Here is a 26,465-nt window from a genome sequence, read left to right as displayed (position 1 = left end):
ATGGTAAAGGTGAACTACCAGTGTGCAAAGTACAGTCACATTTGACCAGAATATCTGTGTGAAGCACATTATTGTCTGTGCTTGTAGTCATTGTTAATGTGTAAATATGGTTTGTTTTAAAGAATTTACGTTTTTCGTGCATTTCCACATGTACAAGAAGTAAACAGTCTTAGGTTTTGTAATGGCTCCACACGTTTATAAATGTTATTGTAAATAAATACAAACTTATGGTCACATACTGTAGTATTTATTACATTATTAAATATAGGAACGTTAAGCTCTGTTATTCTCATAGTTTTGCTACCCCTGCACAGTTAATATTTCCTTTAAAAAAAAAAAGGGGGGGGGGGGGGGGGGGCGACATTAACATTAATTATTATTATTATTATTATTATTATTATTATTATTATTATTATTATTAAATATTACTATTAGCATTACTAAAATAAAACATGACATAGGCTACCCTGAACGTTGCTCGCTCTATCTGAAAATGAACTTTAAATGCAGCCTTAGTGTAGTGGGTTATATCACACCATTCTCAACATTGGCCGTTTTTGAAAAACAGAATTTGGTCCCAAGAGTGGAACAATTAATAACCCTAAAGATGGTTACACTTGAAGGCAGTGCAGATGCCACTGTTTCATGCAGTAGTATAAAGCAGGCCACCAGTTAAGCATGCAGTCTATATCTATGATAACAACTGACAGCGCTGCGTAGGATCAGGGAATGCTTCAAAATCAGAGGCAGAGCCACAATAAATGTCTTGTTTAAATTTAAAGTAAATTGTAAAATTGTTGAGATACTTGTGTTGGAATATTGTTTCAAAATGGTATAATACAGCAAAAATATATTTAAAGGGTTAATGTGTGGCCGAAGGTTTCTCACTGATAATTTACCCTTTCTCGGTCAAAATGGCAAGTTTCTACATAAGCAAGAAATCGTTTTTTGAAGAAGAATGGTTTGATAAACATGTTATATTTGCGTATCTAATGTGGAATCTTTAGAACACTTATACTTGGCTATCTATAAAAATGTCATGCCTGTCAGAATTGACATATGAGGACATTAGATGGTATTTCACTGTAAATTGTAATAATGATATTGTGTTTATTGCAAACCTTAATATTTTTCTAGCAATGTATTTTATTCACAAGAGGGGAGGCGTGAAGCCTTCAGTAATAGCTCTTATGCACGAGATTGAAATTTATGTAAAATCTTAAAAATTGGTCAATTCTAAATTAGCTTGCCAGTCATATGATGCGTTAACTCAATACTGTATTTTTCATGTATGATTCATTTCTTGCTATTATGTTTGTCAACGTGTCTTTAACATAATTTGAATCTGTTGTATCAACCCTGCTATCGTTATTTGTTCGTGTAGTTTTGAAATGTTCTTTCAATATACGCTTTACCCCTTGAGTGCACGCCCCTGCGCAAACAACCCAAATGCAATGTTAGTAGATCACCGATTCAGTTACCGTATTGTAGCTAATGAAAAAACGAAACAAATAAATACATTTTCCATTCAATCTATTTCGATTTGTATTTATTTCGTTTTTTATTTATTTATTTATTTCGTTTTTTATGTATGTATTTATTGATGTATATATTTATTTCGTTTTCTATTTATTTACTTATTTCCGTACCCCACTACACCTGCTCACCAACACACACTGGATCCGCCCATGGTAACAAGCACGGCATAACTGTGTATGGTTTGATTTTATTTTTATTATTTTTTTTTTTTTAAAGGATATTGCGTTTAAGTACATGTAAGTAGCTAAATAATAATAATAATAATAATAATAATAATAATAATAATAATAATAATAATAATAATATTTGACGTTTCATAGATTAAGTTTAATTGAGCCAATGAGATCAAATCTTTGATTTCATTGGCTCACCATACTTTCAGTTTCGTCAAAGCGACTTTAAAATATTCAACCGCCTTTTATGAAAATAAAGTAATGTCCTGCTACACAGAGACGAAAAGGAACCATTCATTCTGTAACAGTAAGTTGTTTCTTTGTTTGTTATTGGTCTCACATTTAACTTTGCAACACGAATGTGGTAAATTGTTTTAATCACCTAGTCACGGTGTATTTGATTTCACTTTGAATACTGAATCGAAACCCTGGATGTTTCCAGCTGCGCGGCGAATCTTCTCTTGCATAAACAGTTTGAATGTCATCGAATTTAAGAAACAGCTTTTTAATGTTCCAGGCAGGGAGGAAGCTGCTACTGCCTATGACAATAAAGCAGGACGGGTATTTTTATATCTGTGTTTCAATTATATCGGTTCATACTTAGTCAGTTTGTAATATATAAAGTTATGTATATATTTATAAACTTCAACGACAAAGGGGAATACTGTTCTGGCGAATATTGCAGTACGGTTCTCCAGACTTATGGCTACAAAATAGCCTAATTAGAAACCCTATTCTAATATCGGAAGGCACGTTAAAATATGTAGGCTAATTGTAAACCCTTTTTAGCATTTACTTGAGATGTTAATTCCTCGTTCTATTATTGTTTGACTCCTTCAAGTGACGAAGCAAATGCGTTGCATCACGGTGAGAAACTACTTGTACAGTCAGTGGCACCGGGACGATTTTTAAAGTGAGGGTGCTGAAAGCCATTGAACAAAACTGTAACCCTTGTATATGATGGAAGACAGGGGGTGCTGCCGGACCCCCAGCACCCCTAGTGCCAGCGCCCTTGTCTACAGTAGATATTCAGAACCGGGATATTGCGTATTCAGCTGGAGCTTTAATAGAACACATGAACCCCATAGACAGGCACTAATCCAACAAGCATTGAGCCCCATGTAGCATTCATATAAATGAAATGAACACATACGTTACCGCCCTTATGAATAAATTAATATAATGCCATACATCATCCGTCATAAATCGACTGGAAACCCGACTCAACACGCACATAAATGGCTAGGCTATTCATAACAACATGTTGTGGTAATATGTGATTTGTGTTATCTGCCGCCGCCGCAGAAATGATTACTTAGTTGCTCATAAGTATGGTTGTTAATTTCTAGGACTGCGTAATGGTATGCTTAGGTTTTTATGTCAGTTCATATAAAGAGTCGTATAGTTGTTGTGTGATACCTACAGTATTTAGGCAAAAATAAATAAATACATAAATAAAATAAAATAAATTGCAGTCAAATCAATTGCGACATGCGCACAGAAACTGGAGTACTGTATATCTCAATTCTGTAACTACGCGTAAATATGAATTTTAAAAGCTTTGAACAATAAAGTCTAGAATATATTAAAACACCGTTTACAGAATCAGAAATAAGTAAATTGAACGGTGACGGTGGATATTTATTCCCCTAATGGTTTAACCAAGCGAAACTCCACGTGTAGCAGAGAGAACCTGTCCTGCCAAACCTACCTGTTACAACGAGAACAATCCAAAAGAATGTCGAAGTCATGCTGGTGCCGGGTCTGTCGATCTTCATCGAGTTAGCCACTTCTGTAGGCAGTGTAGCCTAAAGCGCAAAATGCAACATTGCCTTTGTTGTTTGTTTGAATCAGAACAGCAAAATAGAAAAAGCGCAGTTTTGCAGAACCTGCGCAGTGTAGAAAATGGAACTGGAATGAATGTTTCAGGCTAGAACGGGTCGTTTTATGAATGATGAACTAGGCGGTGCTTAGTATTTTTTTTTTCTCCATTAGGTTTATTTGCGATTAACTTGGTAACCAACTGTGGTAGAAGTTAGTGTGCACATTTCTAGTTATTTAGCTTTTCTAAAAGTAGTATTTGTTTACCTTATTTCTTTTGGAGGTAAAGTGTGTGCGTGTGTCTCTCTCTCTCTCTCTCTCTCTCTCTCTCTCTCTCTCTCTCTCTCTCTCTCTATATATATATATATATATATATATATATTTATATATATATATATATACACACACACACACACACACACACACACACACACAGAGCCAACTTTTTTGTCAACGTTTTGATAAGTTTAACATACCTTTGTCAATGGAAAGTGTGTTTGAAAACAAACAGTGGAGTTATTTATAGGCTTTTGATGCCATCGTAACAACACATTTATTTCTCTTTAACTAATGTGTTTGTGATTGTATTCACTATGTAGCTAATGATGTAGCGATCTACTGTTCCGTTCTATTTAATATGTATATATTATAACAGCCCGATTTTCAGTTGTTTTGCTGGTGAGCTAGTTTTGCACTGCTCCACTTTTCATAGCTTTCCTCTAAAATTCTATTTTCTAAAGCGTTTTGGAACTAGGAGCAATCACACTTGGAACAACTCACTAACTGAAAAGAAGAGCAAGGTCGATTTACTCTTCTATTTTACACCTACGTTATGTTGAGTAAAATGAGGAGCAATTTATAAAAGACAGGATTATCACTGTAAATCAGGTTGGACTGTTCACGATGCTTTCTGTTCAATTTAATCCATACTTTATTGATTAAAAACCCGACGCGTTTCGGCTTAGCCTTGTTTTCAAGGCATTGCTAAGCCAAAAGGCGTCGCTTTTTAATTTTTATTTATTTATTTATTATTATCCAATACAGTATTTTGTATGCATTTGTTTATTTTTATTTAAGCGAGTTGCATGGTTTCCCTTAATGTATTTGTATATTGCTTGCACCACCATTTTGTACCGAGTCCATATCTGTTTCTATATTATTGTTAAACCACTGACAGCGCTTTTTAAATGGATGGCTTTCATTTTAATATTTCCGAAATTAGCTGCTACGGGATGAGAGAAGGAAGTTGGGATGTTTTGTTAAAACACTGAACCCTCCCAAAATATTGCATATGGCATTTTCAAATTAAATAATTATTGGTTAATGACTATTATCCGTTCCTTTAGTTCAGTATATATTTAATTTGAAATCGCCCATGATGCCGTCAGTCAGAAAGCCCTGGGGATCTTTTCTATCACAAGATAGTATGTTCAAATAGTATAGGTCTTTTGACCAGTTATCACCTGCTATTTCGATCAGTTATCATCTGTTTCTATCTTCCAGTGGAATACTTGGTGTTATGTTTCACAGGTAGCTAGCAAATACACCTTTATAAGTGACCCAATTTTCTATCTAAGCCTATGCTGTATATGTAATTTAATATATTCCCAAGTAATGCACACGTTTTGGAACTGCACCATAAACACGACATTGTGTTACTAATAAATAGTTATTTTACGCATCCAGGGGACCTGCAGGAAGGCTACAGCACGTCCCATAAGTGCCAAAATCGAGCTATACAATGGTGGAGCATTGGCTTCCGAAGCTAGCTCGAAACCAGGTTCTTCTAGAGTTTGCCTACCTGCATGTCAGAGAAGAAGGAGGCCCCCTCCTCAGAGGCTGCTACAGAAAGTGTGTCCTCTTGTGCCAGCTGGGACGTCTCTTCCCATCCACCCTGGAGGGGGGGGGGGGGGGGGGGGGGGGTATGGCAGTTAGGGCTGCAAGGGAGCCTAGACTGCGGCCAGGGCCACAGGTGCCTGTTTCGTCAATAGCTCCAGGACCTGGGCCATCAGGGCTTTGAGGTCCATAATGTCCCTCACCTGCCTGGAACGCTTCACCCTTCTTGCTTGCGGAGATGGGGAGCGACTACGTGAGGCCTGCGCATCGGGGATCTCCAGCAGGGGATCCTGGGACAGATCCTGGAGGAGGGGCTCTGGGGCTCCAAGAGCCATTGATGGTCTGTCCATAGAGGAAATGGAGCTCGCATTCGTGGCCCTCTCCAACCTAGCTTCCTTCTCCCAGGGCTGAAAAGCCGCACAGATGCTGCAGGCCACATCCCTCTCGAGGGCTAAGGTGGCATGTTGGACGCCCAAGTACCGCACACAGAGGGTATGCTTATCCTCTTGCAGGATATTTGCATTGCAGTGCAGGGGTCGAACCCTGACCTACCTGACATGGGCCTGGCGTTGTGCATGGGCTGTGCACAGTGCTCAAGCACTGATTAAAAGTGCGACACTGCGCTCACCTACTAGTGCTGTAGCAGAGGGTACCAAACACCGTGCATCTTGTGCACCATGTGCACCGAGTACCGTGGGCACCACGTGCACCATGTACCATACAGCAGCTTATGCCCATGCACTAATGTAGCATTGGCATCAAGCACCATGTGCACCATGCACCGCGCGTACTGAGCACCATGCGCACTGAGTACCGTGCAGCACAGTGTGCTCTTGCACTAGTTCTGTGGCAGTGGCCAAGCACCTTGTGCACCGCATGCACCGTGCGTACCGAGCGCCATGAGCATCGAGTACTGTGCACTGTGTGTGTCGCCTACTGTGCAATACCGTGCGTTCGTGGTCTTTTCAAAGTTGTTGATTCCGGGAAAGCGGTGAGCCAGCTTTCAGCACGAATGCAAGGGAACTACAATTGACTCGATTCGACTCGAGAAGCTCTTTTCTATCAATGAACCCTCAGCTCAACACAGAGGTCTTACTGTACCGTCTTGAGAAGGAAAAATAGAAATGGCTTCCTCAGGATGACAGTTTTATTCCTTCGGTGGGCAGGACCAAGTGCATCATCCCAGGAAGGGGCCTGTCGGCAGCTCTGGTATAGAGAGCTCAGCGATACCTTCCCAATGGGCAGGCATATCCCATACATAATGTCATTGTTGGTCATCTTCAAATTGAAAGGAAAAATGAATCACACAGCTATACCCAATCGATACTGGAGTTGTGTAATGAGCTAAGTTTGATTCACCCCTATATAAAGCTATTCTCTTGGTTTAATTCTAGCAACAATTCTCAAAAATCTTGTACAGATTATTGGCTGATTTCTATCAACTTATTAAAATACGTGTCTAACTGTTATATCCAAGCCTCTCCATTATCAGATCACTAAAGCAAATATCTTTCTTTAGATCCTCATAGCCATAAAAATGCATTTTTAAAAATCTTACTGGAAATTTCATTGTAACTTACTTAACAATTATTATTTTTGTAACCAAGTTAGGGTTCATACTAGGGAAATACACACAAAGGAAGGATCAATATCTTATTTGAAAAAACTGGAAATATTAGATCCTTAACCTTTATATTAAATTTGACAACAAATTAGCTCAATTTAGACATATTAATCAATCCAATATTATTTCAGAAATAAACTTAGCTAAATAATGAAGTTAGATCCAAATTAACAACACTGCAATCACATTTGGACAAACTATATAAAAATAAAGCGACTGGGGCTTTTCTTTGTTCTAAAGCAAAGTGGATTGAAAAGGGTGAAAAAAAAGTTGTTGTTTTTTAATTTAGAAAAGCAAAGGCAATGTAAAAAGTCCATAACTACTCTCTTTATTAATAATCAAAGACAGATGATAAAAATAAAATCGCTAGTGAAATTTATAATTTTTATCAAAATCTATATAATTTCTCATGTTCTCAAAGTGATTTATGATATAAGTGAATATATATAAATATCCATTTATATATATATATATATATATATATATATATATATATATATATATATATATATATATATATATATATGTTATAGATGGTCTCCTGGTCCTGACAGCTTAACTGACAAATTCTATCATTGTTTTTGGTCAGGTCTTCAGAAATTTTTGGTTCTTGAATTTCTGTGAATGCATTGAATTAAATTCTTTGTCATAAGAACATAAGAACATAAGTAAGTTTACAAACGAGAGGAGGCCATTCGGCCCATCTTGCTTGTTTGGTTGTTAGTAGCTTATTGATCCCAAAATCTCATCAAGCAGCTTCTTGAAGGATCCCAGGGTGTCAGCTTCAACAACATTACTGGAGAGTTGATTCCAGACCCTCACAATTCTCTGTGTAAAAAAGTGCCTCCTATTTTCTGTTCTGAATGCCCCTTTGTCTAAACTCCATTTGTGACCCCTGGTCCTTGTTTCTTTTTTCAGGCTGAAAAAGTCCCTTGGGTCGACACTGTCAATACCTTTTAGAATTTTGAATGCTTGAATTAGGTCACCACGTAGTCTTCTTTGTTCAAGACTGAACAGATTCAATTCTTTTAGCCTGTCTGCATATGACATGCCTTTTAAGCCTGGAATAATTCTGGTCGCTCTTCTTTGCACTCTTTCTAGAGCAGCAATATCTTTTTTATAGCGAGGTGACCAGAACTGAACACAATATTCAAGATGAGGTCTTACTAGTGCATTGTACAGTTTTAACATTACTTCCCTTGATTTAAATTCAACACTTTTCACAATGTATCCGAGCATCTTGTTAGCCTTTTTTATAGCTTCCCCACATTGTCTAGATGAAGACATTTCTGAGTCAACAAAAACTCCTAGGTCTTTTTCATAGATTCCTTCTCCAATTTCAGTATCTCCCATATGATATTTATAATGTACATTTTTATTTCCTGCGTGCAGTACCTTACACTTTTCTCTATTAAATGTCATTTGCCATGTGTCTGCCCAGTTCTGAATCTTGTCTAGATCATTTTGAATGACCTTTGCTGCTGCAACAGTGTTTGCCACTCCTCCTACTTTTGTGTCGTCTGCAAATTTAACAAGTTTGCTTACTATACCAGAATCTAAATCATTAATGTAGATTAGGAATAGCAGAGGACCTAATACTGATCCCTGTGGTACACCGCTGGTTACCACACTCCATTCTGAGGTTTTTCCTCTAATCAGTACTTTCTGTTTTCTACATGTTAACCACTCCCTAATCCATGTACATGCGTTTCCTTGAATCCCAATTGCGTTCAGTTTGAGAATTAATCTTTTGTGCGGGACTTTGTCAAAAGCTTTCTGGAAATCTAAATAAACCATGTCATATGCTTTGCAATTATCCATTATCGATGTTGCATCCTCAAAAAAATCAAGCAAGTTAGTTAGACACGATCTCCCTTTCCTAAAACCATGTTGACTGTCTCAAAGGACCCTGTTACCATATAGGTAATTTTCCATTTTGGATCTTATTACAGTTTCCATAAGTTTGCGTATAATAGAAGTCAGGCTTACTGGTCTGTAGTTACCTGGTTCAGTTTTGTTTCCCTTTTTGTGGATCGGTATTGTCGAGCATTATGAAAGAAAGCTTCCCTCTATTACCTAAACCCAGTAAATCCCTTTTGAATAATTGGCATCCATTTACATTATTATGTACTGTTTATAAATTATTAGCACAAGTTTACGCAAATAGATTAAAAAAAGGTATTGCTAAAGTTATCAGCGAAACCCTTCATCAACGGCAAGCATATTCATAATCGGCTTTCCCTCTAAGGCTAAAATGCATGCATTTTTCCCAGTAAATGGCGACAACCTTCACACTCAATTTACTAACTTTCACAAGTTATTATCATAAATATCAAACTAAGATCAAGACTCCAATCTCTTGGGGTAATTCTATTATTTTGATACCATTCTTATAAAGCATTAACATAAGCATATTTGTGGCTGTCTTGCAGATTTCCCTCTGTAAAAATGCAAGTCACATTATGCTCCTGCACCAGTGGATCTATTGGTACAGGGTGGGCCAAGCATTTTTTCTGTTTTGCGAGTTAATTCATCATGTGACTTTACTCCATGTCTCTGCTGAAACTCAACATGGCGGCTGCACCAACGAAGAAAAAAAGCAATGTTTCAGTAAGACAGAGCTAAAAGAAATCTGATTATCTATATGAGGATGGTGCAATAGTATTATTATAGTTTTTCTGTAATTCGCATGATCATGTATGAGTCAATACCATCAAATATAGTAATGTCCGTCGTAAAAACACATAGAGAATAAGAAAGCAAATACGATGGCAACAATGGCAAAGCACTGCATTCTTCTATGCTGAAAAGACTAAGGTACTGCGCTCAGGGCAGAGCTTTCCCGAAGCAAGCTAAATTAAGCAAAATGTCATTATCGTTTAGTTTATTTCTTTCCACACTACCTGCCTTTAATGAAGCTATAATTCACAATTTTAAACCATGGTCATGTCTTAATTGAATTATATTTCCTGAAGATGAAGAAATGAGCTCAAAACTATTTTTCTAGCTATACAATCCTTAAAGGAAATGGATCGCTTTACAGTGTAAAGCATGTAATCACTACACTGCACATCGCTGGTTTCATAAGGACATTCTGGGTGGAGACACGCCTCTTTTTAAATCTTACAAATAACACTGCAGAATTAGGAAAGAAAGAATTGAGAGGATTCCGTATGTGTTTACATTAAAAGGGGCCCTATTTCAATAACAATCGGGTAATAGGTAGCAGTGAACCTGTTTTACAGCAACGAGTCAGTCAACACGCCTTTATCAATGTTTCATATTTTATCCTGGCATCACAGTGCCAGTAAAACGCTAAACTTAATTTGTGGAGTACTGTACACAAGATTACTATTACATGACATTGATGGACTCTTAATAAATGGTTTCATATTTTTTTTATTGTTATTGTAAATAAATAAGCTAAACAGGTCTTTTCAAAACACCTTTATTTGTAGACTGAACTGCTGTGTTAGTGGAACACTATAAATATGATTCTCACAACTGTGCTGGACATTTGGTTTTCTGAACTGCTGTAGTATAATTCTTAGGTTTTCCTCATTATTTTAATGCCAGCAATGAGCAAAGTGATGTCTATAAACATTATGACAGCTTTGAAGTGTCTTCAGGTGCTTTACTTACTATTACAGCAACAAGAGTCTGATTGAAAAAAAATATATATATATATGGTAATATTTATTAAATTTACTTATTTTAACTAGAAACATCATATTTATGTTCAAATGCCATATTTAATTATTAACACGTTGATACAAAGTGGGAACAAATGGAATTGGACATTTTTGAAAAACAGAATTTGCTATTCCCAAGAATGGAACAATTAGTAGCCCTAAAGATGGTTACAACTCAAGGCAGTGCAGATGCCAGTGTTTTCTGCAGTAGTATAAAGCAATTTTATGCAGGCCACCAGTTAAGCATGCAGCCTAGATCTATGATAACCGACAGCGCTGCGTAGGACTCAAAATCAGAGGCAGAGCCACAACAAAAGTCTTGTTTAAATTTAAAGTAAATTGTAAAATTGTTGAGATACTTGTGTTGGAATATTGTTTCAATATGGTATAATACAGCAAAAATATATTTAAAGGTTAATGCGTGACCGAAGGTTTCTCACTGATCATTTACCCTTAGTTCCTACATAAGCAAGAATTCGTTTCTTGAAGATGAGTGGTTTGATAAACATGTTATATTTGTAGAGATTTGCTGGATGCATAGGAAGTATATAGATTGTATAATGATTTCATACAAAAATTCAACCTCTTAATTACAAACAAGTCAGTAAAATGATTGACGTCATTCCCAAGGCTCTATTCCTCATTAGAGATTTGCTGCAGTATTATGAAGTCCTGCTCACCCATCCTTTTTGATTAATAGTTTACACTTTCTAAATAATAAATGTAATAACACATGACTTTGTGATGCTCTAAATGTTAATGATTTCAAATATAAATACAAGAATGACATCCTACAGTCAAGGCTTAGAAAAACAAGAATCTTCTAATTAACCTGCCCAGTTCCACCAAAAGCTAAAGAAAGTCATTTTTAAATAATTAGCTCTATATATCCATCCAGTGAATTTCTTCAGAAAGGATTTCATTTTGATAATGTCCCGCGTGTATTTTGCTAATCTAATGTGGAATCTTTAGAACACTTATACTTGGCTATCTATAAAAATGATCAACCCTGCTATCGTTATTTGTTCGTGTAGTTTTGAAATGTTCTTTCAGTATACGCTTTACCCCTTGAGTGCACGCCCCTGCGCAAACAACCCAAATGCAATGTTAGTAGATCACCGATTCAGTTACCGTATTGTAGCTAATGAAAAAACGAAACAAATAAATACATTTTCCATTCAATCTATTTCGATTTGTATTTATTTCGTTTTTTATTTATGTATTTATTTCGTTTTTTATGTATGTATTTATTGATGTATATATTTATTTCGTTTTCTATTTATTTACTTATTTCCGTACCCCACTACACCTCCTCACCAACACACACTGGATCCGCCCATGGTAACAAGCACTGCATAACTGTGTATGGTTTGATTTTATTTTTTTTTTTTTTTTTTTTTTTTTAGGATATTGCGTTTAAGTACATGTAAGTAGCTAAATGACTAAATAATAATAATAATAATAATAATAATAATAATAATAATAATAATAATAATAAAATAATAATAATAATAAATTTGACGTTTCATAGATTAAGTTTAATTGAGCAAGTGAGATCAAAGATATTAAAGCGACTTTAAAATATTCAACCGCCTTTTATGAAAATAAAGTAATGTCCTGCTACACAGAGACGAAAAGGAACCATTCATTCTGTAACAGTAAGTTGTTTCTTTGTTTGTTATTGGTCTCACATTTAACTTTGCAACACGAATGTGGTAAATTGTTTTAATCACCTAGTCACGGTGTATTTGATTTCACTTTGAATACTGAATCGAAACCCTGGATGTTTCCAGCTGCGCGGCGAATCTTCTCTTGCATAAACAGTTTGAATGTCATCGAATTTAAGAAACAGCTTTTTAATGTTCCAGGCAGGGAGGAAGCTGCTACTGCCTATGACAGTAAAGCAGGACGGGTATTTTTATATCTGTATTTCAATTATATCAGTTCATACTTAGTCAGTTTGTAATATATAAAGTTATGTATATATTTATAAACTTCAACGACAAAGGGGAATACTGTTCTGGCGAATATTGCAGTACGGTTCTCCAGACTTATGGCTAGAAAATAGCCTAATTAAAAGCCCTATTCTAATATCGGAAGGCACGTTAAAATATGTAGGCTAATTGTAAACCCTTTTTAGCATTTACTTGAGATGTTAGTTCCTCGTTCTATTATTGTTTGACTCCTTCAAGTGACGAAGCAAATGCGTTGCATCACGGTGAGAAACTACTTGTACAGTCAGTGGCACCGGGACGATTTTTAAAGTGGGGGTGCTGAAAGCCATTGAACAAAACTGTAACCCTTGTATATGATGGAAGCCATGCAAAGCCATGGGGTGCTGCCGGACCCCCGGGCACCCCAAGTGCCAGCGCCCTTGTCTACAGTAGATATTCAGAACCGGGATATTGCGTTTTCAGCTGGAGCTTTAATAGAACACATGAACCCCATAGACAGGCACTAATCCAACAAGCATTGAGCCCCATGTAGCATTCATATAAATGAAATGAACACATACTTTACCGCCCTTATGAATAAATTAATATAATGCCATACATCATCCGTCATAAATCGACTGGAAACCCGACTCAACACGCACATAAATGGCTAGGCTATTCATAACAACATGTTGTGGTAATATGTGATTTGTGTTATCTGCCGCCGCCGCAGAAATGATTACTTAGTTGCTCATAAGTATGGTTGTTAATTTCTAGGACTGCGTAATGGTATGCTTAGGTTTTTATGTCAGTTCATATAAAGAGTCGTATAGTTGTTGTGTGATACCTACAGTATTTAGGCAAAAATAAATAAATACATAAATAAAATAAAATAAATTGCAGTCAAATCAATTGCGACATGCGCACAGAAACTGGAGTACTGTATATCTCAATTCTGTAACTACGCGTAAATATGAATTTTAAAAGCTTTGAACAATAAAGTCTAGAATATACTAAAACACCATTTACAGAATCAGAAATAAGTAAATTGAACGGTGACGGGGGATATTTATTCCCCTAATGGTTTAACCAAGCGAAACTCCACGTGTAGCAGAGAGAACCTGTCCTGCCAAACCTACCTGTTACAACGAGAACAATCCAAAAGAATGTCGAAGTCATGCTGGTGCCGGGTCTGTCGATCTTCATCGAGTTAGCCACTTCTGTAGGCAGTGTAGCCTAAAGCGCAAAATGCAACATTGCCTTTGTTGTTTGTTTGAATCAGAACAGCAAAATAGAAAAAGCGCAGTTTTGCAGAACCTGCGCAGTGTAGAAAATGGAACTGGAATGAATGTTTCAGGCTAGAACGGGTCGTTTTATGAATGATGAACTAGGCGGTGCTTAGTATTTTTTTTTTTTCTCCATTAGGTTTATTTGCGATTAACTTGGTAACCAACTGTGGTAGAAGTTAGTGTGCACATTTCTAGTTATTTAGCTTTTCTAAAAGTAGTATTTGTTTACCTTATTTCTTTTGGAGGTAAAGTGTGTGCGTGTGTATAGCTTCTCTCTCTCTCTCTCTCTCTCTCTCTCTCTCTCTCTCTCTCTCTCTCTCTCTCTCTCTCTCTCTCTCTCTCTCTCTCTCTATATATATATATATATATATATATATATATATATATATATATATATATATATATATCTATATATACGTTAAACGTTTACATACTTTGGAAACAGTCAATGGAAAGTGTGTTTTGTCCAAACAGTGGAGTTATTTATAGGCGTTTGATGCCATTGTAAATAACACCCTATTGATCTACACAAACACGAACTAAGTGATACATCGATTCTACTATTTTGCTAGATGACAAACGGCAAGCTATAAATTATACAATATATCATACTTGCGGGCTAAAAGTCAACATTTACACGACACTCGATTTCACGTGACGAGGTGAAAAAGTCCGAAACGAGATTTTCTAAAGAAAGATTTCAACCTCCATTTCAGCTTTGCTCTAAAATTCTATTTTCTAAAGCACACTTGGAACAACTCACTAACTGAAAAGAAGAGCTAGGTCGATTTACTCTGAGTAAAATGAGGAGCAATTTAGAAAAGACAGGATTATCACTGTAAATCAGGTTGGACTGTTCACGATGCTTTCTGTTCAATTTAATCCATACTTTATTGATTAAAAACCCGACGCGTTTCGGCTTAGCCTTGTTTTCAGGGCATTGCTAAGCCAAAAGGCGTCGCTTTTTAATTTGTATTTATTTATTTATTATTATCCAATACAGTATTTTGTATGCATTTGTTTATTTTTATTTAAGCGAGTTGCATGGTTTCCCTTAATGTATTTGTATATTGCTTGCACCACCATTTTGTACCGAGTCCATATCTGTTTCTAAATTATTGTTAAACCACTGACAGCACTTTTTAAATGGATGGCTTTCATTTTAATATTTCCGAAATTAGCTCCTACCGGATGCGAGAAGGAAGTTGGGATGTTTTGTTAAAACACGGAACCCTCCCAAAATATTGCATATGGCATTTTCAAATTAAATAATTATTGGTTAATGACTATTATCCGTTACTTTAGTTCAGTATATATTTAATTTGAAATCGCCCATGATGCCGTCAGTCAGAAAGCCCTGGGGATCTTTTCTATCACAAGATAGTATGTTCAAATAGTATAGGTCTTTTGACCAGTTATCACCTGCTATTTCGATCAGTTATCATCTGTTTCTATCTTCCAGTCGAATACTTGGTGTTATGTTTCACAGGTAGCTAGCAAATACACCTTTATAAGTGACCCAATTTTCTATCTAAGCCTATGCTGTATATGTAATTTAATATATTCCCAAGTAATGCACACGTTTTGGAACTGCACCATAAACACGACATTGTGCTACTAATAAATAGTTATTTTACACGTCTGATTTGATGTTTAACAAAGTAATTGTTAAATATGTAAGAGCATACTGTGTAGGAGACCAGCCGCACATGAAAATCAGTAATGGCATCTGCTGAAACATCAACAAAAACAAAGAATTATGCCAGTAGAGCTACCTTATAGATACCTGTAGAACAAGTACAAATTAAAAGCATATTGATTAGGTTTTTTTTTTTCTAATTAACAGTCCTGTAATGTTTTCCTCGAAGAGGATTAAAAGGACTGGAAGTTGCAAATACAACAATGTTGCTAGCGGGCCATAACATGGGATCACACAGGCGGAGACCCCCTCCAGCTGTTGGACGTGTCGGACCCAGCCACCTCCGTCAGGCAGGCCACAGAGGGGAGCACCCTGCCGCCCTTGCCACACGTATCCCAGAGGGAGGAGTTCTGGGTGCTAATGCAGTGGGCAGCTGTATCCACGGACGTCCCATGGCTGGTGGAACAGGAGGGAAAGGGGAACCGCTTCCTCCAGCAGAGAGGGCATCCACAGCACACCCTCCCCTTATGCAGGACTTCCTGGATGTGGTGCGCTCCTATTGGGGCAACCCAGCATCTACACCCTCAGCCTCCAGAACAGCGGAGTATCTGCTGCACACTGCAGGAGCCCAAGAAGCGGGCCTAGGCGCATTCCCCGCGATCACGGTGCTGGCGCAAGGTACCACCTTCACCAAGGGGGATAAGGACTCAACCTGCCCATCAAAGCCTTGCAGAACGGACGCGATGCTAAAAACACCTTCGACGGGTGTGCTCCTCACCACCGTCGAACCAGCGAGGGCGATACTCCTTCAACAGGAGATCGCCAATCTTCAAAGGAAGAACGCTGTACGCTTGGTAAGTCCAAGCGATGCCCTCAGCAGCTTTTACTCCAGCTACTTCCTGGTGCCCAAAAGGGACGGCAGTTTCAGACCAATTATGGACCTCAGGGTCCTCAACTTGTTCCTCAAACAGAGGAAGTTCAGCATTTTGACAGCACAGCGTATCCTCCAGTCTGTCCAAACGGGCAACTGGTTCACATCGATCGACCTGCAAGACTCCTACTTTCACGTCCCGATCCATTCCAGCACAGAAAATATCTGCGCTTTGCCTTTCAAGGCAACACTTACAAATTTTGCGTGCTGCCGTTTGGCTTCTCGCTGGCGCCCCGCACATTTTCAAAGTGCATGGTTGTAGCTCTGGCTCCACTCAAGCTGCGGGGTATTCGAATCCTAAACTATCTGGATGACTGGTTGGTTTGCGCGCAGTCAAAAGCACGCGCAGAGGAGCACACAAAACAGGTCATAGATCATGTGGGCTCTCAATACATCAGCAGAAGATGTCAGTCCACAGTGTTCCTGGGGATCAAACTGAACTCTGTGAGCATGCTTGCCTCACTGTCGGAAGACAAGATTCGGTCGTTGGAGACCACACTCTCCCTATTCAGAGAGGACGCTCTCCTACAGATCAAGCGATATAAAAGTTTGTTGGGGTTGATGGCAACCGCCTCAAGAATCCTTCCACTAGGGCTGTTGCGAATGCGCCCTCTTCAAGCCTGGGTGATTACACTCAAGGTGCACCAGGTCCGAGATCAGTACTGGCTGGTGCGAGTGACCAGACAATGCCGGAAGACACTGGAGTGGTGGCTCCAGAAGGGAAGTGATCACTACAGACTCCTCCAGTCTGGGCTGGGGAGGGTGTGAAACGGGAGAGGAATAAGAGGTCAGTGGAAGGGACAATGGCAGCAAGCGCACATAAACGCGCAAGAGCTGCAAGCAGTGAGCCTGGCGTTATCACATTTTTACCAGCAATTAGCGCACAAACATGTGCTGGTACGGACGGGCAACACCACAGTGGTAGCCTACATAAAACATCAAGGCAGCCTGCGCTCACCGGGCCTTCACCACACAGTGCACAGACTCCTGTCCTGGGCGCACAGAAACTTGTGTTCCATCAGGGCAGATCGCCTCCCCGGTGTGGACAACAAGACAGCAGACCTCCTGTCCAGACGGGCTCCAGACAGCTCGGAGTGGAGGCTGCATCCTCAAGTGGTGGAACTGGTTTGGGAGAGGTTTCGACCGGTACGAGTCAACCTCTTTGCCACAGCTGAGTCTACTCATTCCCTCCTATCGTTCTCCATGGAGAGAGACCGGGGCCCCCTGGGAGTAGACGCGCTAACTCAACTCTGGCCACAGGGGCCCTTGTGTGAGTTCCCTCTACTACCATTATTACCTGTGACACTAGAGAGTATCAGGGTGGAGAAAGCACAGGTTCTGCTGGTTGCACCCAGATGGCCGAGACGCCCCTGGTTTGCTCTCCTCTCCTACATGTTGTCGGATCAGCGGTGGCAGCTCCCGCTATGCAAGGACCTCCTGAGCCAAACGGAGGGGCTATTATGGCACCAGAAACCAGCCCAGCTCCAACTCTAGGACTGGCCATTAAACAGAGCCATCTATTCAGACGAGGTTTGCCAGATGCAGTAGTAGAAACACTACAGTCTGCTAGGGCACCAAGCACTAGAGCCCAGTGCTCATATAAATGGAAAGTTTTCCAAGACTAGTGCATTGCCGAAGGTCACAGTCAGGTGACTTGCCCGATTGAGACGATATTAACCTTCTTACAACACCTGTTTGATGCAGGAAAACCAGCATCCACTTTGAAGGTATACTTGGCAGCAATATCAGTGTGCCATGACAAAATTGACTCTGTGTGCCCTAGGGCACATTTCCTGGCAGTGCAATTTCTTAAAGGGGCTTGGAGGCTTCGTCCTTCCATGAAAAGTATGGTCCCCAAGTGGGATCTAGAACTGGTACTGCAGGCCCTTATGGGACCCTGTGGCAATGTTGCCCCGCCCCTGTGTTTATTTCAGTGTTGTATGTTGTGTGTAGTGTGTTAATGTTGGTGTGTAGTCATTGGTACACAGGATATAATATGGGTTATGTGCACAAGTGTTTTTGGCCCATTCTACCAGGGGCCAGGCAACTTTGTGGGCTCTCCTTCATGGTGCCTCCTTAGATGACTTACGCAATGCTGCTACATGGACAGTTAGTCAGAAATTGTGCGTTTTCACTGCCTTGATGTGACAAACCGAACAAGACCCTCTCTGGGTAGAGTTTTGCAGGCGGCATGCCCTTAGGTGGCATGTGGGCTCTGTTGCTATCGCCGTGGGGCTGTACTGTAGGTAATCTGGAGCCATGACAAATTTGGTACAGCTTTCCCATTCGGTAGTGGTTGTCATTCGAATTGAAAGGGAACGTTAGGTTATTACCATAACCCTGGTTCCCGAAAAGAGAATGACAACCATTACCCTTTGAGGTTGTGTCCCCAGCTGACCTCTGTTTCAGAAAGAAAATGGTGACGTGCTACTGTGAGGACGTCCCTCTTCAATAGGAGGTGGGCGGGACTTCCCCCTTTCACAGCAGAACCCTGATAGGGCAGCTTTTGTATATTTGCTCAGACATTGACAGTCAGTTATCATTCTCTTTTCAGGGAACCAGCTTTATAGTAATAACCTAACGCTTTCTACTGTGTACAATGACAGAAAAAGTTGTACTTTTACTTTTTATGTGAACATAAAAAATTCAGACCTATATATATTTGAAATGTTGACCCATGCTACAAAATAATACCACAGCCTCCACAGAACCAGAGGACAAACAGGAAATCATTTAAATAAGCATTATATGGTGACAAATCCCACATTTTGGTGAAAAAAGTAGAAAGAAAAAATATAAGACTTCTTCCTATAAGATTTACATGTGACAACCAACCCCCAAAACTATGTGACAACCTGCCCCAGCCAGACTTTACATGATAATTTAGTTTTCTCAGTACTACTGGGAGAACCTACTGGTTTTGTTTTTATACCAAAAGATAGCCAGTATCTGGTTCTATTTAACATGGCCACCAGTTCAAACAAACTCCAATACTACTAAGAGTAATAACATAAATAACAAGATATGCATTTTTCTTTACTTTGGGTATGAAAAAAATGAAATATGTGCTAACCTTTAGGTTAGATGGAATTGACCTCAAATTACAAGATGGTATAAATAAATACACAGTTTCATTACCCGGAATGGGCAGTTAAAGGTCGGTTCGGTGGGTTTTTTCAATAGTGCTATGTTGTTCCCACTTAGTTGTATTGTGTGTATCATTTTCTTACTCTGCAGTTTCAGAACCCGTGTTCCGGGCGTTTTTGTTTATACAGCTGTTTATTGCACGGACTGGGCAATGAAAAGTCGGTTCGGTGGGTTTTTTCAATAGTGTTATGTAATTCTCACTTAGATTTATTATGTGTATAATTTCGTCGTCTTTGCACTTTCGGAACCTAGTGTTCCGGGAGCTTTCTGGTGATAAAAAGAAGGTTCTGGGCCAGAACGGGTTAATGGCAGAGCATTATTAATCGGTTCTGAGTGGTAAAATATTCTCCTCAGTGTGTAACTTTCTATGCTGTTTTTAAAGCAGTCCAATTCATTAAAGTACCATTCCTGCTTTTACCCCATCCTGAATCACTACTTCTGTGATATATTCTGCTCCTGACTTCGCACTAGCCTGATACGATATATAGAAACGGGCGCTTGGGTATTTTCGTGGTGTCATGTAAAGCAAATAAAGGGTTTTGCAGTTTTCTCTTAACAAACATGGTCTCAGGACCGAGTAGGTTAACAAATAGCCTGCACATAGCGTACACTTTTAATTTATTCTGCCAGTGGCCGGGAGAGGGGGTGGGGGGCACCCGGAACCGCAACGTTTTTATAATAACTTTGGAAACCTATTCTAATGACTTTGTTTTGGACCGCTTGCACACACAGCTGCTTATGATGCCTGAAGATTACTTCTAGAAATTCACAAACTGCCCGCTTGTATTGCACAGTACTGGTGAGCACAGAAGAATAGTGCTTTTCGTCTCTCTCGCATAAAAAATATATTTTTGATAAAAATGACACAGAATAACTTGATGTGTGGGTATAGCTGCTTCAGAACTTGCACAGAGAAATATAAACGGACAGGGTTTCTTTGGAAGTGTTTTTGCTTTCTTTCTATTGTGTTGTACAAAAGAAAGACTATTTGGCTGTAAACCCCTTGTCGGGTCCCATATCTGGTACCTTACACTTTTTTTTTTTTTTTTTTTTTAATAACGATGAAACCGCGAACTGACTACACAAAGCGTTAGAGTGGTTTGTCTTTGCAAAAACTGAATTTCTGAAGTGCTTTTCCTTTCCAATGTATTTCTTTTTTTTATTACTGACAACATTTACTGTAACCTAACCACAGCCATGCGCATATTTAGAACAAGGGAGAGTCAGGTGTTTTTGCTCATGGTCATATTCTTAGAAGGCAGTTTATGTAAACAGGTTGATGTTTTATCAGATCTAGCCTTGTTGGTTTTTCAGTTCTTTAAGATATACAGATTCCCCATGAGCTCACCACACCTTAACAAATTTTAACATACTTTAAGAAATGTTTCTTTCGGTGCAGTTTGCAAGACATTTGCAAGTACATTTAAGTAACATACTAAGAGTACGACTAGAACAGGCAATACTTGGAGTTCCTGAAACATGAAAATAGTTTTAAACATTTTAAAAGCTTCTGCCTGTTTTTCCCACCTTTTCTCTATACAATGAGTTCAGCTGCTGATGTACAGCAGGTGTTTCAGTTTGTTGCATCACAGATACAAAGTCATTGACAAATATGGTTGCTCCTTTGTGGATTTCTAAAGGACTTGTGTGTCAAACTTCTCTGCATTTGACAAAAGACATTTTAGTTGTTTTTGGATTATCAGTCAATCAATCTTTATTTGATATAGCGCCTTTCATAGTGGACCACCATCACAAAGCGCTTACAAGATGCAATAACAACAAGAAAATCCATAATACTTTAAATACAAAGAAATAATAGATATACAGTAAAAAACAATACAAGTGCCTAATACATGATCAAGTAGCATAATACATGAAATAGCAGCAACACAGCAGCTAATAGCAGATATCAGGCTTAAAGAGCATGGAAAGCAAAAGAGAACAGGTGGGTCTTGAGAGTTGATTTAAAGTGAGCGACGGTGGGAGCATCAAAGCTGGGAGAGAGTTCCAAAGAGTTGGAGCCGTGAAGCTAAATGAGCGTTCTGCAAGTGTGGTGCACTTTTGCTTGGGGATAACAAGCAGGCCAGAGTCGGAGGACCTCAGCTTGCGGGCAGGGACATAGCAGGTCAGCAGGTTGAGGAGGTACTCGGGACCTGTGTGATGAAGGGCATTGTAGGAGCAGGAAATCTTTTAAAGTAATCCTGAACTTTACAAGTAGCCAGTGCAGCTGGGCAAGATGGGGGGTGATGTGCTCATGTTTTGTACATCTGGTAAGGATACTGTCAGTGGCATTCTGCACTAGCTGCAGTCGGTTTATGGTGCGTGCTGGGAGACCACCATAAAGAGAGTTGTAGTAGTCGAGTTGAGAGAAGACAAATGCTTGACAAAGTATCTCCGCATCCATGAGGAAAAGGTAGGGATGGACTTTGGAGATGTTTTGAAGATGGTAGAAGGAACATTTGATCATAGATGAGATGTGAGCATCAAAGGAGAGGTTGCTGTCAAGAAGTACCCCAAGGCTTTGTACTGTGGGGGAAGGCAGCAGCTGGCAGTTTCCAAGGTTCAGGGCAGCTATATTGAGATTTTTAAGTTGTGTTTTAGATCCTACTAGAAGGAGTTCACTTTTGCTGGTATTCACCTGAAGAAAATTGTCAGACATCCAAGAACTGGACCATGACAGAGGGGCTTCCAGGGTCGAGTTTTAAGTAGAGCTGGGTATCATCAGCATAGGAGTGAAACATGAGGCTACGTTGGCAGATGAAGAGACTGGGCCCAAGAACAGATCCTTGGGTGACACCACAAGTGACTGGGTTTGCAACACCACTGCATCCAGCACAGAAAACAGACTGCAACTGTTTTTCCTGTGCTATGTATTTTCAAATAAATATGAAAATGATTGAAACTGTAACTATATGAGTGATGTTACACTAGCACTTACTAGCCTACTGCCGTACTAAGCCAATGAACGTGCTCACCAATAATAACATATGCATAAGCAGTTAGTAGCAGCAGGTTTATAGTGTATGAATGCCCTACTAAAAATCAATAGAGCTTCACCAACGTCTTGTTTATTGTTTACTTACAAGGGTCCTCGTTCTGCACCAGCAGTATATGAATTAAAAGGTAATTGCAACAGGTGTAATTCATTTAGAAACAAACAAGACTGTTGACATATTAACTTTAACTACAGTATCTAGTTAAGAAATGAATAATAGTATTATTCTACACAAACTGGTCAATCCTTGTGTTTTAAATATCCGTTTTCAATGCAAGCGATTTATGTTGCTGTTTTAAGCGTTCTAAATAAGGGAAATATAATGTTTTGTCTACTACTAAAATAGCAAAAAGTAAGAAAAGGACATCTTTATTCTCCATTGAAAAATTGCTAACAGATACGGTTATATTTTGTTCATTTTTAAATAAAATCATCGGCCTACTGTAAACTAGAAAGTGAGAACTATGAACCAGTTTTTCAAGTGTGAGTACAATAGCAAAAAATAAAATAAAAATAAAATGTGAACCCATTAACCATGGCCAAAAGTTTTGCATCACCTAGAATTTTTGGATTGAGACATCATTAAACAAAAAAGTTATATAAACATAATTTAGACATTTTATTTAACACCATGTAAAAAGTTATATCACAAAAGTCTACAAGAAGACATAACAGTAGTACTGCATTTCATGTTAGATTTTGAAATTTCAGAAGTTTCAATAAGTATATGGAAAACTACGAAACATTATTCAGCAGGTTTCATTCAAGTTTATGAAGCAAAATTTGTTTTTCATCACCCTATAGACTTAACTTTTGGCTATAGCTGTATACAAAAACACACAGGGCACTGTGACACCTGACAAGAAACCGTGAACTTTGAGTAAGAATTTGATACCGGTGTAGTGTTATAAAGTGGTACATTGTCACAATGTGGTATGCATACCAAAACTTGACCCGTGTAATATTAGAACGTGGTACACTGTCACATTGAAAGTGGTACGCTGTGATCAGGTGCAATCAATTGCGATGTGATGTGTTTTCCTATTGTCAAACAGAAGAGGTACAAATTACCATGAATTATACATTTTTTTGTGAACCTAAACTGGAAACAGACAATCGAATTCACGACGAACAAGATAAATTGAGAAGTCCACCACAAAGTTGCAGAAGTAAAAAAATGTGCAAGACCCAATGTATCGCATATGATAAATGTTTGCATACTATCTTCTTAATGGTGGAAAAATATGATAAATTTCATTTAAAAAGATGAATAAAGACCAAAACAGACCAGATCTGAAGGGGCACTTCTGTCCTTTCTAAGCGGAAGTTGTTTAGGTGTGCGTTTTTACCCGCGTACCTGAAAATAACAACACCGGCACCGGTAGGGTTAATGTTTATTAACACTTCACAGCTCCTTTCATGTGGTTTAGAATGTTTATTCATTCAAGGACAATTCAGTAACAAGTGGCACAGTTTACATTGAGGTGTCCAGGCTGTTCTATAAGTTCAAAACATGGTCATATTGTGCCCACAAGCAAAAATTAATATATATATATATATATATATATATATATATATATATATATATATATATATATATATATATATATATATATATCACACAAACCTACTGCCAAGTGGAAGAGAGAGTGATAGGCCTAATCGTCTCTTAACTTTTTTTTTTTTTTTTTTTTTACAAAGCAAAAAAAAAAGTGTATATATATATATATATATATATATATATATATATATATATATATATATATATATATATATACACACACACTTTTTTTTGCTTTGTAAAAAAAAAAAAAAAGTTAAGAGACGATTAGGCCTATCACTCTCTCAGCCACTTGGCAGTAGGTTTGTGTGATAAAGTGGCATGACAACCTACATCCCCAATCCTGGCACGGGACATTCCATTTCAGAGAAATTATTTTTCAGTTTAAAACTGATTTTTTTACAAGCAGCTTGTGCTGCATCGTGTGTTAAGGAACTTTACGATTCTACTCAACAGATGCAGCACTTTACTGTGAGGTAGAATTTGCAGGGACAGACCCTGCACAAATCCAGTTTGATCAGGGGGACTTTTCAAGAATGCAGAGGAAACTCAAAGCGAACAACAGACACAACAAGCTGTTAAAAATATATATATATAAACAACAAACGCCCAGGGTCACCTTTTCTCATATGAACGCTCCAAAAAAGAAAAGGCAGCCCAGGGCCGGCCTATATTTTGGCCAGCTTTTCGATGCGGCCAAGGGCCTGCAATCCGGGATGAGGACCGGCCTATACATATAAAGTAGACTCAGGGCCGCCTTTTCATATCACATGACCAATTTGATTGTGTAGCTCAGTAGCAGAAATCACGGGAATCCGTTTGTTGCGGAATAACAAGAAAAAAACAGATTTTCTATGATGATGTTGGAGATTTTTTTGTTTTACATTTGGGGAGGGGCAAAAAGCATGCAATGCTTTTTTTGTTTGTTTGATAATAACGAAACCAATACAAGTACCATATATAAACATTAACACAGACAACTTTGCTTTAAATTTAGGTAAACATGCCTGTCTAATAAAACTGCTTCTGGTATTCAATTTCAGTGTTGAATGAGGCTTCAGTTTACTTCAATCAGTATCCAGAGCTGTTCAAAGCAGAAAACAATAACAACCACCCCTAAAGATCGGATCAACAAGTTTGGCAAGGACAAATTTCACGTCGAGGGTAATGTGCTGTTTAATAATTCATGCAACAAGGCTGTAGGATAGGCAGATCATTGTAGAACACATGGGAAGCGCTAAACATAAATTGAATGAAACAAAATGTAAACAGCAAACAGGATTCTTCATTGTTTTATTGATTAATGGCACTAGTAAGTTTGTAACTTGCTTAGAATGTGAAATTGTAAGAATTTGTCATTTCAGTGTAGTTTTATAGAACTACAGTATATAGAACCATTGAGGTTAATTTAACAAACCATGCATCAAAACCTTTAATGACTCCACCCATCATGTTGGTCTATATAGTAAGTCATCATAATAGTGAACATCTACCTTTGAATAAATCAGCAGCAATTACATGTTTTTGAAACATTTTATTATTAATTTTCTATCAATAAAACATCAGTTCATTAAAGACAACATTGCCAGGGCTCTCAATTTTGTTAACAGTACTTGCCCTTCGGTCAGTCCATTGTAGACATTTGGTTGTCCAAAAAAAATGTCAGGTTGTCCATAATTGACCTGTGGACTGTGATTTGTACAAAGTACACTGTACTTAATATAGGTGCAGTATTTTTAGTTAGTTTCTACTAGTTTTTTGATAGTTATCCACATAGGCGGGCAGCCGCAGAGCATTATAGCGCTTCTATCCAGAGCAGAAGTTGCTCCTGGTTTTCCAAAAGTATTTGTCAGAATCTGGAGGTGCGTATCTAGCAAGAGACAATGCAGGTATGCAAAAGAGAAGTAAGATACAATCTAAGAAATGTCCAACATTTGAGAACTACATTGCATTATTTACAAAAAACAAATATACAAAGTTGTATACTACAAGTATACTTGTGCCAAAGTAGGATAGTATAATGGTACCATTAGTATACCAAAACCAGACAATTTTGGCACAAGTATACTTGCAGTATGTTACTTTTTTGTAAAGGATGATATTGGATTCTGATCCAAACTTCTTTATACCCTCAGTTAAATGCTGAACACTATGAGAGGTGAAAAATAACAAAAAAACTAAAATGTGACATCACTCATCATCTTGATGCCACCTGTGAAGATGGAAGTGGCATCAGTGGCCAATGGAGCTTATATAGAGAAAAATAATTGTAGCAGGTGATATC

General features: G+C 38.3%; 1 long non-coding RNA gene across 3 annotated transcripts in view; it reads left to right on the top strand.

Moving 5' to 3' along the window:
• Positions 1–12,263: 12,263 nt before the first annotated feature.
• LOC121302444 overlaps positions 12,264–26,465 on the top strand; it is a 50,508-nt gene continuing 36,306 nt past the window's right edge. Inside the window, exon 1 of one of the 3 annotated variants that reach the window (XR_005947709.1) lies at positions 12,264–12,343. This is a non-coding gene — a long non-coding RNA (uncharacterized LOC121302444). Of the gene's footprint in view, positions 12,344–25,230; positions 25,346–26,465 lie in introns of those variants that run through there. The other 2 variants (XR_005947705.1, XR_005947712.1) reach the window with 2 other exon arrangements.

The sequence above is a fragment of the Polyodon spathula genome, chromosome 1, assembly GCF_017654505.1.
Source record: "Polyodon spathula isolate WHYD16114869_AA chromosome 1, ASM1765450v1, whole genome shotgun sequence".
Taxonomy (NCBI): Eukaryota; Metazoa; Chordata; class Actinopteri; order Acipenseriformes; family Polyodontidae; genus Polyodon; species Polyodon spathula.
The sequence above is the reverse complement of the archived record's forward strand: the minus strand, read 5'-3'. Positions and strand labels throughout refer to the sequence as shown.